The 16,815-nt window shown below is 47.5% G+C and overlaps 1 protein-coding gene across 9 annotated transcripts in view; it reads left to right on the forward strand.

Annotated features, from left to right (window-relative positions):
* Window positions 1-16,815, forward strand: part of LOC142256902 (CMP-N-acetylneuraminate-beta-galactosamide-alpha-2,3-sialyltransferase 4-like) — a 165,250-nt gene that overhangs the window by 36,151 nt on the left and 112,284 nt on the right. For 7 of the 9 annotated variants that reach the window (XM_075328885.1, XM_075328884.1, XM_075328886.1 and 4 more), the window contains one exon: window positions 9,353-9,679. The exons of the other annotated variants lie outside the window; for them this stretch is intronic. The gene's annotated coding sequence lies outside the window, so the exon portion shown is untranslated. The remainder of the gene's footprint in view (window positions 1-9,352; window positions 9,680-16,815) is intronic. 9 annotated transcript variants of the gene reach the window in all.

Below are 16,815 nucleotides of genomic sequence, written 5' to 3' on the forward strand. Positions count from 1 at the left end.
CGGGGGAGCTGCGGCTGATATTCTCGGCTGCGGGAGGGGGAGTGAGGCGGGGGACATTATCCCTGCCCCTCTCCCTCCCCAGCCTGAGAATACCGGGCCGCCGCTGTGTGCTTACCTCGGCTGGAAGGTAAATATGCAGCGGAGCCCACGTTCTTTGTTTTCTATATTTCCGTTTTTTTTTCTATGTGTGTTCTATGTGTCTGTGTGTGTGTGTGATGTCTGTGATGTCTGTGTGTGTCTGTGTGTGTCTGTGTGTGTGTGATGTCTGTGATGTGTTCTGTGTCTGATGTGTTTGTGTTTACTCTGCACGGCTTCCTCTTCCTGTAATGACATCACTTCCCTGCAAAACCGCAGACAAGCGATGCACATTACCGGAGGTAAACCGCGAAATACCGCAGGGAATAACGCAGGAAAACGCAGTGAACCGCACAGAATTTGCTGCCTGCGTTATTCCCTGCGGGATTTCATGATTAACATTGGAGTCAATGGAGTGAAATCCCGCAGCGATGTGCGGAAAAGAAGTGACATGCACTTGTTTTTGCTGCGGGATTCCCGCAGCAAAACATGCAGCTGTCAAATTCCGCCCAGTGCGCACAGGATTTTTTTTCTCCATAGGATTTGCTGGTGATTCACTGCAGAGATGTTATGAACATTTTCTGCAGCGAAACATGCAGCAAATCCGCGGAAAATCCGCGGCAAAATCCGGTAAGTGCGCACATAGCCTAACACATTTTTTTTAAAAAAACCAACCTTCTTCTCAGCTTCCTCCACTCCCACTACGCGCAGTGTTCTCTTCTGTAGCCGGCGCAGGAGCCGGCAGCTGACATTGGTGTGCTGCTGTGCGCACAAGACGTCACTGCTATGTGCCGCCTGTGACTGGCACGTCGACGTGAGCTCCAGCTTCTGATTGGCTGTCGGTGTGTGTTACAGTGCAGGGGCTGGATGGGTCTTTGTGCTGTAATACATTTTAGCTGTATGTGTATCCTCAGACGCACATCCAGCTGCACAAGGCGCTGGCATCGGCAGGACCCCTCCCGCACAGGCCCGGCCAAAGTCGCTCCCTCTGTGATTGTTACACCCCTGCATGGAACATTTATCTCATGCCCCTTAGATAGTGTCTGCCGCCAACTATCTTCCCAACTCCCCAAGTACCCTGGCCTCGCTTATGTATACATGTGTTCTGGATGCAGAGAGGGAAGATCAGCTGCTGCTAGAGACCTACTGTATGTCCAGACCCTTCTGTCCTCCCTCCTCCTCCTCCAGACTCCTCTGTCCTCCCTCATTCCCCATACTCCTCTGTCCTCCCTCCTCCTATAGATTCTTCTGTCCACAGGCCTCCTCCAGACTTCTATGTCCTCTTCCATATTTCTCTGTCCTCCTCCTCCAGACTCCTCTGTCCTACTCCTCCAGACTCTTCTGTCCTCCTTCTCCAGACTCCTTTGTCCTCCCTCCTCCTCTAGACTTCTCTGTCCTCCTTCCTGTAGACTCTTCTATCCTCACTCCTCCTCCAGACTTCTATGTCCTCTTCCATACTTCTCTGTTCTCTTCCTCCAAACTCCTCTGTCCGCTATTCTCCTCTTCCTCCTCCAGACTCCTCTGTCCTCCCTCCACCTCCAGACTCCTCTGTCCTCCTTCAGACTCCTCTATCCTCCTATAGACTCCTCTGTCCTCTTCCATACTTCTCTGTCCTCCTCCTTTGTCCTTATCTCCCGATAGTACAAGATTAGACATGAACTTCAGCCCCTGATTCTTCCATCCCCTAATATCACCTGTCAGGAGATTCCCCTGCACATTAGATGGTCAGCCCCCCCCCCCCCCCCTGTAATCTGATGAGCAGCCGTTATGACCTCCCTGTGTTTTGCTTTCTCACTCCTTGGCCATGTCTCTGTGTAATATCTGATCTGCCTCTTATCTAGGCTCGGCTGAGCTGCTGATAAGATGATGACATTGAGTCTCACACCCCGATGTCTGATACTATAATAGCTTGTCTGTTGTGCTGACCTCTAGTGGTTAACACGTGAAAATGCAATACTGTATTGCATAATAAAACATACAGATTCTAGTTACCACAGAAATGCTGTTAGATGATGCTGTTATACCAGATGTTTGTTCTGTAAACATTGCTACACTTAATTTATAATAAAACAATTGAGTGTAGTTATATATTCCCATGCACTGTGTATATGAAGGCATTGCTTCACACTTCATTGCATGCATTGCTCAGAAGCTACATGTACACATGTCGTCTAGGGGGTTAAGGCAAAGGATGCAATTAGGAGAGCTACAGACCCTCCACTTTGTGCAGTGCTAGGACTATTAAAATGCCTTAAATATTTAGGAGCATTAAATCACATCTTGGACTCCATGTAGACCCTGTCGAGTTGATACTTTTGGGGTCGAAGGAGACCACTTCAGATATATTGGATGGATGCCAAATCGGTTGGTAAGGTTACAACCGTATGCCACCTGACAGACACAATGATGAGTCTAGAGATGGCAGATACCATAGCTTCTTTATTATCGGACCCATATTTATACAGACATATGGGCAAAGTTCATTATGAGCTAATGCATCGCATGATCATATTTTATTATTATTCCTGACATCTGCAGCTTCAGCATAGATACGTAATAGCTGATCAATATGTATCTTTGTGGAAAATTATTCTGTACGTAATTATCTTTATTACAGTAATATAATCATAGGTGTGCCTGGTACAAACTGGTATTTTATTCACTGAGAGTCTACGGGTCATCGCGACCAATTAAACTGTGTTAAGCAAATTGTGTCTGTATTAAGCATTATTGTTGTATTAGAATCTGCAATGAGGGTCTTACTGCCTTATCAACCCCATGGCGGTTCCTTGGACAGATGAGACTGTGTTCATACGTGTAGATAGACATTTTACCTTACAAGAGAAGATAAAGCAGTGAGGGTCCAGATATTGGGGACTGGCCTCCTCCCCTGCAGCCCTTTCTTTTTCATCCACATTATATGGAGAAATGTCGTCTTGGTGTCCTGAGACTGCGACATCAGAAATAAGAGATATCCGCAGTTTATTAATGTGCAGGAATCAGCTCAAAGTGTGAATGTCATCGTACAACGCGGCGTCTTCAGTATTGGGTGGAAGAGTCTCGTCAACGATTACAAATGTCTTCAGATTTTAGTCAAGGAGTGTTACAGAGGTCACATAATGGAGGGGAAGGAGGTGGAAAACCCACCCAGGTCGTCACAACATGATCCAACTGGCGGATGCTGCACTGTAGGCTATCCTCAGAGGACAGGGCACTGTTACATGTCAACGCCTCCCTCGCTGGTGATTGATAGCACAGGCTTGTCTGAAGTGAGCACTAATGTCATAGAGAGTTCAGACAAGCTGGTGCTGTCAATCACCAGCGAGGGAGGCGGGGCATGCACCGCTAGAGGCCGGCTCTGTGCACAGCGCTGATTGCTTTATTGCATTTTCTGTACATATTACATCACTGCATACAGCAATATTGTAGAATTTCAGCAAAGCTAAAGGCAGGACAACTAAAGCAAAGTGGAGTATCCCTTTAAATATCTGTCACTGAATGTAATTACGTGTAATCAGCTGCAGATTATGGGAAAGTTATAAAGCATATTTCTCTAAATGGAGCAAATCTTGTGGTGTAGAGAGAACGGAGAGGATAATTAATTCTGCATGGAACTTACCGTTCTGCGCCTGTAACAGAGAAGGAAGAAAATGTCCTCACAATAAGTCATTTCCTTCTTCAGAAAATAACGGCTCATATTAATAACTCCCAGAAGAGAGAATAGAAACAACATAAATGGACTGAAAGTAAGGATCTATATAGGATAGGACTACTATAATACCACCCCTATACACAAGAATATAACTACTATAATACTGCCCCTATACACAAGAATATAACTACTATAATACTGCCCCTATGTACAAGAATATAACTACTATAATACCGCCCCTATACACAAGAATATAACTACTATAACACCGCCCCTATACACAAGAATATAACTACTATAATACTGCTCCTATATACAAGAATATAACTACTGTAATACCGCCCCTATATACAAGAATATAACTACTATAATACTGCCCCTATGTACAAGAATATAACTACTATAATACCGCCCCTATACACAAGAATATAACTACTATAATACTACCCTATGTACAAGAATATAACTACTATAACACCGCCCCTATACACAAGAATATAACTACTATAATACTGCTCCTATATACAAGAATATAACTACTGTAATACCGCTCCTATATACAAGAATATAACTACTATAATACTGCCCCTATGTACAAGAATATAACTACTATAATACCGCCCCTATACACAAGAATATAACTACTATAATACTACCCTATGTACAAGAATATAACTACTATAATACCGCCCCTATACACAAGAATATAACTACTATAATACTGCCCCCTATATACAAGAATATAACTACCGTGTTTCCCCGAAAGTAGGACCCCCCCGAAAGTAAGGCAGGGTGGGGGTTTCGGGGGGGTCCGCCAATGTAGGGCACCCCCCGATTGTAAGGCAGGGTAGCGGGGGGCCCGGGGAATGTAAGGCCGCATATGGGTGGGGTCACTGGGGACAGTACAGGAACTTGCCGCTGTTCCCTCGCTCCATCCAGGCCTTCTCCAGTCTCGTGCCACCCGTGGTCCGCCTCCGATGAATGGCCCCCGCAAGGCTCCCTGCTGGCCATCAGCTCGAGCTGTGATTGGCCAGTCAGCCGGCTCGCAGCTGATTGGCCCTCAGCTCGAGCTGCGATTGGCCAGTCAGCCGGCTCGCAGCTGATTGGCCCTCAGCTCGAGCTGCGATTGGCCAGTCAGCCGGCTCGCAGCTGATTGGCCGAAATCAGCCGCGACGTCACCGCCTGCTCGCTCCGATTGGTCCAGCGTCCCTGGCATCTGAATCGTCCCCCCGGCACCGCAGAGGAGATCGAAACAGAAGGAAAGTAACGGTAAGTTCCGAAACCCTCTCTGTGTGTGTCTGTGTGTGTGCGTACGGTATGTGTACGGTATGTGTATGGTATGTGTATGGTATGTGTATGGTATGTGTATGGGTGCCGTATGGGGCTGTATGTGTCAGTGTGTGTGTGTGTACGGTACCGGTACGATATGTGTGTGGGTGCCGTGTGGGGCTGTACCGGTACCGTATGTGTCAGTGTGTGTGGTGGCAGAGTGGGGGGCAGAACCACTGTATGGGGAGGCTGCAGGGGGGAGGATGGGGTGGATGCCAGACTCTCAAACAATGGGGAGGCTGCAGGGGGGAGGATGGGGTGGATGCCAGACTCTCAAACAATGGGGAGGCTGCAGGGGGGAGGATGGGGTGGATGCCAGACTCTCAAACAATGGGGAGGCTGCAGGGGGGAGGATGGGGTGGATGCCAGACTCTCAAACAATGGGGAGGCTGCAGGGGGGAGGATTGTCATTTTTTTTCCAATGTAAGGCCTCCCCCGAAAGTAAGGCAGGGTGGGACTTTTGGGGGTAAAATTAATGTAAGACAGGGCCTTACTTTCGGGGAAACACGGTACTATAATACTGCCCCCTATGTACAAGAATATAACTACTATAATACTGCTCCTATATACAAGAATATAACTGCTATAATACTGCTCCTATGTACAAGAATATAACTACTATAATACTGTCCCCTATATACAACAATATAACTACTATAATACTGCTCCTATATACAAGAATATAACTACTATAATACCGCCCCTATACACAAGAATATAACTACTATAATACTGTCCCCTATATACAACAATATAACTACTATAATACTGCTCCTATATACAAGAATATAACCACTATAATACTGCCCCTATACACAAGAATATAACTATTATAATACTGTCTCTATGTACAAGAATATAACTACTATAATACTGCTCCGATATACAAGAATATAACTGCTATAATACTCCTCCTATGTACAAGAATATAACTACTATAATACTGTCCCCTATATACAACAATATAACTACTATAATACTGCTCCTATATACAAGAATATAACTACTATAATACCGCCCCTATACACAAGAATATAACTGCTATAATACTGGCCCCTATGTACAAGAATATAACTACTATAATACTGTCCCCTATATACAACAATATAACTACTATAATACTGCTCCTATATACAAGAATATAACCACTATAATACTGCCCCTATACACAAGAATATAACTACTATAATACTGTCTCTATGTACAAGAATATAAATACTATAATACCGCCCCTATACACAAGAATATAACTACTATAATACCGCCCCTATACACAAGAATATAACTACTATAATACTGCTCCTATATACAAGAATATAACTACTGTAATACCGCCCCTATACACAAGAATATAACTACTATACTACTGCCCCTATGTACAAGAATATAACTACTATAATACTGCTCCTATATACAAGAATATAACTGCTATAATACTGGCCCCTATGTACAAGAATATAACTACTATAATACTGTCCCCTATATACAACAATATAACTACTATAATACTGCTCCTATACACAAGAATATAACTACTATAATACTGTCTCTATGTACAAGAATATAACTACTATAATACTGCTCCTATGTACAAGAATATAACTACTATAATACTGTCCCCTATATACAACAATATAACTACTATAATACTGCTCCTATATACAAGAATATAACTACTATAATACCGCCCCTATACACAAGAATATAACTGCTATAATACTGGCCCCTATGTACAAGAATATAACTACTATAATACTGTCCCCTATATACAACAATATAACTACTATAATACTGCTCCTATATACAAGAATATAACCACTATAATACTGCCCCTATACACAAGAATATAACTACTATAATACTGTCTCTATGTACAAGAATATAACTACTATAATACCGCCCCTATACACAAGAATATAACTACTATAATACCGCCCCTATACACAAGAATATAACTACTATAATACTGCTCCTATATACAAGAATATAACTACTGTAATACCGCCCCTATACACAAGAATATAACTACTATACTACTGCCCCTATGTACAAGAATATAACTACTATAATACTGCTCCTATATACAAGATTATAACTGCTATAATACTGGCCCCTATGTACAAGAATATAACTACTATAATACTGTCCCCTATATACAACAATATAACTACTATAATACTGCTCATATACACAAGAATATAACTACTATAATACTGTCTCTATGTACAAGAATATAACTACTATAATACTGCTCCTATATACAAGAATATAACTGCTATAATACTGCTCCTATGTACAAGAATATAACTACTATAATACTGTCCCCTATATACAACAATATAACTACTATAATACTGCTCCTATATACAAGAATATAACTACTATAATACCGCCCCTATACACAAGAATATAACTACTATAATACTGTCCCCTATATACAACAATATAACTACTATAATACTGCTCCTATATACAAGAATATAACCACTATAATACTGCCCCTATACACAAGAATATAACTACTATAATACTGTCTCTATGTACAAGAATATAACTACTATAATACTGCTCCTATATACAAGAATATAACTGCTATAATACTGCTCCTATGTACAAGAATATAACTACTATAATACTGTCCCCTATATACAACAATATAACTACTATAATACTGCTCCTATATACAAGAATATAACTACTATAATACCGCCCCTATACACAAGAATATAACTGCTATAATACTGGCCCCTATGTACAAGAATATAACTACTATAATACTGTCCCCTATATACAACAATATAACTACTATAATACTGCTCCTATATACAAGAATATAACCACTATAATACTGCCCCTATACACAAGAATATAACTGCTATATTACTGCCCCTATGTACAAGAATATAACTACTATAATACTGCTCCTATATACAACAATATAACTACTATAATACTGCCCCTATGTACAAGAATATAACTACTATAATATCGCCCCTATGTACAAGAATATAACTACTATAATACTTCCCCCTATATACAAGAATATAACTACTATAATACTGTCCCCTATATACAACAATATAACTACTATAATACTGCCCCTATGTACAAGAATAGAACTATTATAACACTGCTCCTATGTACAAGAATATAACTACTATAATACTGCCCCCTATGTACAAGAATATAACTACTATAATACTGCCCCTATGTACAAGAATATAACTACTATAATACTGCCCCTATGAACAAGAATATAACTACTATAATACTGCCCCTATGCACAAGAATATAACTACTATAATACTGCCCCTATGTACAAGAATATAACTGCTATAATACTGCTCCTGTGTACAAGAATATAACTACTATAATACTGCTCCATATGTACAAGAATATAACTACTATAATACTGCTCCTATGTACCAGAATATCTATCTGCGGCAGCGGAGGTTGGGTGCACAGGGGCGCTATCTATCTGCGGCAGCGGAGGTCGGGTGCACAGGGGCGCTATCTATCTGCGGCAGTGGAGGTTGGGTGCACAGGGGCGCTATCTATCTGCGGTAGCAGAGGCCGGGTGCACAGGGGCGCTATCTATCTGCGGTAGCAGAGGCCGGGTGCACAGGGGCGCTATCTATCTGCGGTAGCGGAGATCGGGTGCGCAGGGGCGCTATCTATCTGCGGTAGCGGAGATCGGGTGCATAGGGGCGCTATCTATCTGCGGTAGCGGAGATCGGGTGCGCAGGGGCGCTATCTATCTGCGGTAGCGGAGATCGGGTGCATAGGGGCGCTATCTATCTGCGGTAGCGGAGGTCGGGTGCACAGGAGCGCTATCTATCTGCGGTAGCGGAGGCCGGGTGCACAGGGGCGCTATCTATCTGCGGTAGCGGAGGTCGGGTGCGCAGGGGCGCTATCTATCTGCGGTAGCGGAGATCGGGTGCGCAGGGGCGCTATCTATCTGCGGTAGCGGAGATCTGGTGCATAGGGGCGCTATCTATCTGCGGTAGCGGAGATCGGGTGCATAGGGGCGCTATCTATCTGCGGTAGCGGAGGTCGGGTGCACAGGGGCGCTATCTATCTGCGGTAGCGGAGATCGGGTGCGCAGGGGCGCTATCTATCTGCGGTAGCGGAGATCTGGTGCATAGGGGCGCTATCTATCTGCGGTAGCGGAGATCGGGTGCATAGGGGCGCTATCTATCTGCGGTAGCGGAGATCGGGTGCGCAGGGGCGCTATCTACCTGCGGCAGCGGAGGCCGGGACTTGTTTCTCTGCATTCATTGTGTTTCTCTCCATCAGGTAAATTCGTGGAGGAAACATCTGTGAACTTTTCCATGTACAACTCTGCAGCCCGGAATGTTCTAGAGAACCCAGAACATTGTCTCCACCATCTAGAACCATCGCTTCTTCCAGTCTGGGGCCTCTTACCCATCACTCCACCTGGATATTGGGACAAATGTCTGCACCTTCCATAACCCGGACCCTGCATCCATCACAGCTTTATAACCCCAGTGATATAAAGTATCCTGAACTTTAATTCTGGCCCTGGCACCCCGTCAGTAGAGGAGGGACTGGCTCCAGAACCGCTGCTTCTTCTGGACCTGCCCGGCATGAGCATCGCATCAGGTAACTACACCTCTGGGCATGGGCGTACCCTGGATCAACACTAGGGGGGGGCAAGCCATGGTCGTTCAGGTTGTAAAATATTAGACCGGAAAAGGTGAAGGAGCCCCCCAGAGAGAGCCTAATGTTCATCCTGCTGTCACTGAGTGCCCGCTCACTTTATGTAGTGAATGGAGCTGTCAGATTGTGTCAGAGCCATATTGATGGACACATCCGAATAACGGATAATGCGAATAGTGATGATTGCGCTCGCTCATCAGTGATCACTATTATACACCTGGAAGTTATGGTAACGGTCTCGTGGCTGCGTCGCGTCCTCTCAATTTCATTTCCTACAGATATTACGTCACTTACGTTTTTGGAGCCAGTCTCTTCTATCCATGGCGGCGCCTCGAGGTCTTCTAAATGTAAAGAAGAAGCAAACTAATAAATTATCACTGGAAGACATTCGGAAGATTAGATGTTTTCAAGAAAAAGGCGCATTCACAGCTGCGTATTTCTGCATTTCTGCAGCGCAGGACCTTAAACAGCACCATGTGACCGGGCAAAAACACCGGTCACATGGTGCTTCCGGGTCCTAGAGCCCCCCCCACAAACACATACTGTATACAGCCCCCCATAGGGCTCCCATCTCATATATAGCCCCCCATAGGGCTCCCATCTCATATACAGCCCCCCATAGGGCTCCCATCTCATATATAGCCCCCCATAGGGCTCCTATCTCATATACAGCCCCCCATAGGGCTGCCATCTCATATACAGCACCCCATAGGGCTCCCATCTCATATATAGCCCCCCATAGGGCTCCCATCTCATATACAGCCCCCCATAGGGCTTCCATCTCATATATAGCCCCCCATAGGGCTCCCATCTCATATACAGCCCCCCATAGCGCTCCCATCTCATATACAGCCCCCCATAGTGCTCCCATCTCATATACAGCCCACCATAGGGCTCCCATCTCATATACAGCCCACCATAGGGCTCCCATCTCATATACAGCCCCCCACAGGGCTCTCATTTCATATACAGCCCCCCATAGTGCTCCCATCTCATATACAGCCCACCATAGGGCTCCCATCTCATATACAGCCCCCCATAGGGCTGCCATCTCATATACAGTCCACCCATAGTGCTCCCATCTCATATACAGCCCCCCATAGGGCTCCCATCTCATATACAGCCCCCCATAGCGCTCCCATCTCATATACAGCCCCCCATAGTGCTCCCATCTCATATACAGCCCACCATAGGGCTCCCTTCTCATATACAGCCCCCCACAGGGCTCTCATTTCATATACAGCCCCCCATAGTGCTCCCATCTCATATACAGCCCCCCATAGGGCTGCCATCTCATATACAGTCCACCCATAGTGCTCTCATCTCATATACAGCCCCCCATAGGGCTGCCATCTCATATACAGTCCACCCATAGTGCTCTCATCTCATATACAGCCCCCCATAGCGCTCCCATCTCATATACAGCCCCCCATAGTGCTCCCATCTCATATACAGCCCACCATAGGGCTCCCATCTCATATACAGCCCCCCATAGGGCTGCCATCTCATATACAGTCCACCCATAGTGCTCTCATCTCATATACAGCCCCCCATAGGGCTCCCATCTCATATACAGCCCCCCATAGGGCTCCCATCTCATATACAGTCCACCCATAGCGCTCCCATCTCATATACAGCCCCCCATAGGGCTCCCATCTCATGTACAGCCCCTCATAGCGCTCCCATCTCATATACAGCCCCTCATAGCGCTCCCATCTCATATACAGCCCCTCATAGGGCTCCCATCTCATATACAGCTCCCCATAGGGCTCCCATCTCATATACAGCCCCCCATAGTGCTCCCATCTCATATACAGACCCTCATAGGGCTCCCATCTCATATACAGCCCCTCATAGGGCTCCCATCTCATATACAGCCCCTCATAGGGCTCCCATCTCATATACAGCCCCTCATAGCACTCCCATCTCATATACAGCCCCCCATAGGGCTCCCATCTCATATACAGCCCTTCATAGCGCTCCCATCTCATATACAGCCCCTCATAGCGCTCCCATCTCATATACAGCCCCTCATAGCGCTCCCATCTCATATACAGCCCCCCATAGGGCTCCCATCTCATATACAGCCCCTCATAGGGCTCCCATCTCATATACAGCCCCTCATAGGGCTCCCATCTCATATACAGTCCACCCATAGCACTCCCATCTCATATACAGTCCACCCATAGCACTCCCATCTCATATACAGCTCCCCATAGGGCTCCCATCTCATATACAGTCCCCCATAGGACTCTCATCTCATATACAGCCCTCCATAGGACTCCCATCTCATATACAGCCCTCCATAGGGCTCCCATCTCATATACAGCCCACCATAGGGCTCCCATCTCATATACAGCCCCCCATAGTGCTCCCATCTCATATACAGCCCACCATAGGGCTCCCATCTCATATACAGCCCCCCATAGGGCTGCCATCTCATATACAGTCCACCCATAGTGCTCTCATCTCATATACAGCCCCCCATAGGGCTCCCATCTCATATACAGTCCACCCATAGCGCTCCCATCTCATATACAGCCCCCCATAGGGCTCCCATCTCATGTACAGCCCCTCATAGCGCTCCCATCTCATATACAGCCCCTCATAGCGCTCCCATCTCATATACAGCCCCTCATAGCGCTCCCATCTCATATACAGCCCCTCATAGGGCTCCCATCTCATATACAGCCCCCTATAGGGCTCCCATCTCATATACAGACCCTCATAGGGCTCCCATCTCATATACAGCCCTTCATAGCGCTCCCATCTCATATACAGCCCCCTATAGGGCTCCCATCTCATATACAGCCCCTCATAGGGCTCCCATCTCATATACAGCCCCCTATAGGGCTCCCATCTCATATACAGCCCCTCATAGGGCTCCCATCTCATATACAGCCCTTCATAGGGCTCCCATCTCATATACAGCCCCCTATAGGGCTCCCATCTCATATACAGACCCTCATAGGGCTCCCATCTCATATACAGCCCTTCATAGCGCTCCCATCTCATATACAGCCCCTCATAGGGCTCCCATCTCATATACAGTCCATCCATAGGGCTCCCATCTCATATACAGCACCTCATAGCACTCCCATCTCATATACAGCCCCCCATAGGGCTCCCATCTCATATACAGCCCTTCATAGCGCTCCCATCTCATATACAGCCCCTCATAGGGCTCCCATCTCATATACAGTCCATCCATAGGGCTCCCATCTCATATACAGCACCTCATAGCACTCCCATCTCATATACAGCCCCCCATAGGGCTCCCATCTCATATACAGCCCCTCATAGCGCTCCCATCTCATATACAGCCCCTCATAGCGCTCCCATCTCATATACAGCCCCCCATAGTGCTCCCATCTCATATACAGCCCCTCATAGGGCTCCCATCTCATATACAGCCCCTCATAGGGCTCCCATCTCATATACAGTCCACCCATAGCACTCCCATCTCATATACAGCCCCCCATAGGGCTCCCATCTCATATACAGTCCCCCATAGGACTCTCATCTCATATACAGCCCCCCATAGGACTCCCATCTCATATACAGCCCTCCATAGGGCTCCCATCTCATATACAGCCCCCCATAGCACTCCCATCTCATATACAGCCCCCCATAGGGCTCCCATCTCATATACAGCCCCCCACAGGGCTCTCATCTCATATACAGCTCCCCATAGTGCTCCCATCTCATATACAGTCCCCCATAGTGCTCCCATCTCATATACAGTCCCCCATAGGACTCTCATCTCATATACAGCCCCCCATAGGACTCTCATCTCATATACAGCCCCCCATAGAACTCTCATCTCATATACAGCCCCCCATAGAACTCTCATCTCATATACAGCCCCCCATAGGACTCTCATCTCATATACAGCCCCCCATAGAACTCTCATCTCATATACAGCCCCCCATAGGACTCTCATCTCATATACAGCCCCCCATAGGGCTCCCATCTCATATACAGCCCCTCATAGGGCTCCCATATCATATACAGCCCCTCCATAGGGCTCCCATCTCAAGTCCACCCATAGCACTCCCATCTCATATACAGCCCCCCTATAGGGCTCCCATCTCATATACAGCCCCCCATAGGACTCTCATCTCATATACAGCCCCTCATAAGGCTCCCATATCATATACAGCCCCTCCATAGGGCTCACATGATAGGAGCCCTATGGGGGGCTGTATCTCATATAAGGCATAGCCCCATAGGGCTCCCATATTCAGCCCCCCCCATCATATACAACAGCCCCCCAGACTGTCTGATTTAATATTTACATTTGTTTCCTTGTGGCAGCAGCGCAGCCTCCCGGCATCTCCCCAGCTTGTGACTGTGCCGGCCGCTCTGCACTGCAGGACTCCACACAACGGGGCGCAGAGTGATGATGTCATCGCTCCAGTCCAGTCCCCGCGGTGCTGATTTGCGGTGTAGAGCGGCCGGCAGGCACTGAGGACGGGATTTTACAGCTCCTGCTAGGGGCGGCTGCGGGAGCAGTGTTCAGCCTGCCCTGCGGTACTAGTGGCTGGCAGGTGCCGATGCACTGTGCCACCCTGCCCTCTCCTCACCATCCGCTCTGCCTGACGCACCCGCTACCTGACAGACAGGTCATAATAGGTGCGTGCCCCTGCTTCTGGGGGGGGGGCAGCTGCCCCTCGCTAGGTACGCCCATGCCTCTGGGTACAATGTTGAGCCTCGCGCTCCTCTGTGGACAAGTCCTTTTGTTGCCGTGATGCCCCGATAATTAGGGGATCTGCGGCCTCCTGATGTTGCGATCTCCAGCTGTCCTCTGGTAAGTCTTCACTTTTTCCACAGCGCTTCCACAGGGGAAGAGAGGTGCTACATGGTGCCCACTGCAATGAGTGGGCTTAGTGTGTAGCGCAGGAGAGGCGCGGGCCCACGATTGTTGCTCCTCTCAGCTCCTGGTGCAGTGCATAGTGGGTGTGTTAATGCAGTGCATAGTGGGTGTGTCAGTGCAGTGCATAGTGGGTGTATCGGTGCAGTGCATGGTGCATAGTGTGCATGTTGGTGCAGTGCATAGTGGGCTTGTTAGTGCAGTGTATAGTGGGCGTGTCGGTGCAGTGCATAGTGTACATGTCGGTACAATGCATGGTGCATAGTGGGCGTGTCGGTGCAGTGCATGGTGTATAGTGGGTGTGTCGGTGCAGTGCATGGTGCATAGTGGGTGTGTCGGTGCAGTGCATGGTGTATAGTGAGCATGTCGGTGCAGTGCATGGTGTATAGTGAGCATGTCGGTGCAGTGCATGGTGCATAGTGGGTGTATCGGTGCAGTGCATGGTGCATAGTGGGTGTGTCGGTGCAGTGCATGGTGCATAGTGTGCATGTTGGTGCAGTGCATAGTGGGCTTGTTAGTGCAGTGCATAGTGGGCGTGTCGGTGCAGTGCATAGTGTACGTGTCGGTGCAGTGCATGGTGCATTGTGGGCGTGTCTGTGCAGTGCATGGTGTATAGTGAGCATGTCGGTGCAGTGCATGGTGTATAGTGAGCATGTCGGTGCAGTGCATGGTGCATAGTGGGTGTGTCGGTGCAGTGTATGGTGTATAGTGAGCATGTCGGTGCAGTGCATGGTGTATAGTGAGCATGTCGGTGCAGTGCATGGTGTATAGTGTGCATGTCGGTGCAGTGCATGGTGTATAGTGGGTGTGTCGGTGCAGTGTATGGTGTATAGTGAGCATGTCGGTGCAGTGCATGGTGCATAGTGGGTGTGTCGGTGCAGTGTATGGTGTATAGTGAGCATGTCGGTGCAGTGCATGGTGTATAGTGAGCATGTCGGTGCAGTGTATGGTGTATAGTGAGCATGTCGGTGCAGTGCATGGTGTATAGTGAGCATGTCGGTGCAGTGCATGGTGTATAGTGGGTGTGTCGGTGCAGTGTATGGTGTATAGTGAGCATGTCGGTGCAGTGCATGGTGCATAGTGGGTGTGTCGGTGCAGTGTATGGTGTATAGTGAGCATGTCGGTGCAGTGCATGGTGCATAGTGGGTGTGTCGGTGCAGTGTATGGTGTATAGTGAGCATGTCGGTGCAGTGCATGGTGTATAGTGAGCATGTCGGTGCAGTGTATGGTGTATAGTGAGCATGTCGGTGCAGTGCATGGTGTATAGTGAGCATGTCGGTGCAGTGCATGGTGTATAGTGAGCAAGTCGGTGCAGTGTATGGTGTATAGTGAGCATGTCGGTGCAGTGCATGGTGTATAGTGAGCATGTCGGTGCAGTGCATGGTGTATAGTGAGCATGTCGGTGCAGTGCATGGTGTATAGTGAGCATGTCGGTGCAGTGCATGGTGCATAGTGGGTGTGTCGGTGCAGTGTATGGTGTATAGTGAGCATGTCGGTGCAGTGCATGGTGTATAGTGAGCATGTCGGTGCAGTGCATGGTGTATAGTGAGCATGTCGGTGCAGTGCATGGTGTATAGTGAGCATGTCGGTGCAGTGCATGGTGCATAGTGAGCATGTCGGTGCAGTGCATGGTGCATAGTGAGCATGTCGGTGCAGTGCATGGTGTATAGTGAGCATGTCGGTGCAGTGCATGGTGTATAGTGAGCATGTCGGTTCAGTGCATGGTGTATAGTGAGCATGTCGGTGCAGTGCATGGTGTATAGTGAGCATGTCGGTGCAGTGCATGGTGTATAGTGAGCATGTCGGTGCAGTGCATGGTGTATAGTGAGCATGTCGGTGCAGTGCATGGTGTATAGTGAGCATGTCGGTGCAGTGCATGGTGTATAGTGAGCATGTCGGTGCAGTGCATGGTGTATAGTGAGCATGTCGGTGCAGTGCATGGTGTACAGTGAGCATGTCGGTGCAGTGCATGGTGTATAGTGAGCATGTCGGTGCAGTGCATGGTGTACAGTGAGCATGTCGGTGCAGTGCATGGTGTATAGTGAGCATGTCGGTGCAGTGCATGGTGTATAGTGAGCATGTCGGTGCAGTGCATGGTGTATAGTGAGCATGTCGGTGCAGTGCATGGTGTATAGTGAGCATGTCGGTGCAGTGCATGGTGTATAGTGAGCATGTCGGTGCAGTGCATGGTGTATAGTGAGCATGT

The sequence above is a fragment of the Anomaloglossus baeobatrachus genome, chromosome 11, assembly GCF_048569485.1.
Source record: "Anomaloglossus baeobatrachus isolate aAnoBae1 chromosome 11, aAnoBae1.hap1, whole genome shotgun sequence".
Lineage (NCBI taxonomy): Eukaryota > Metazoa > Chordata > Amphibia > Anura > Aromobatidae > Anomaloglossus > Anomaloglossus baeobatrachus.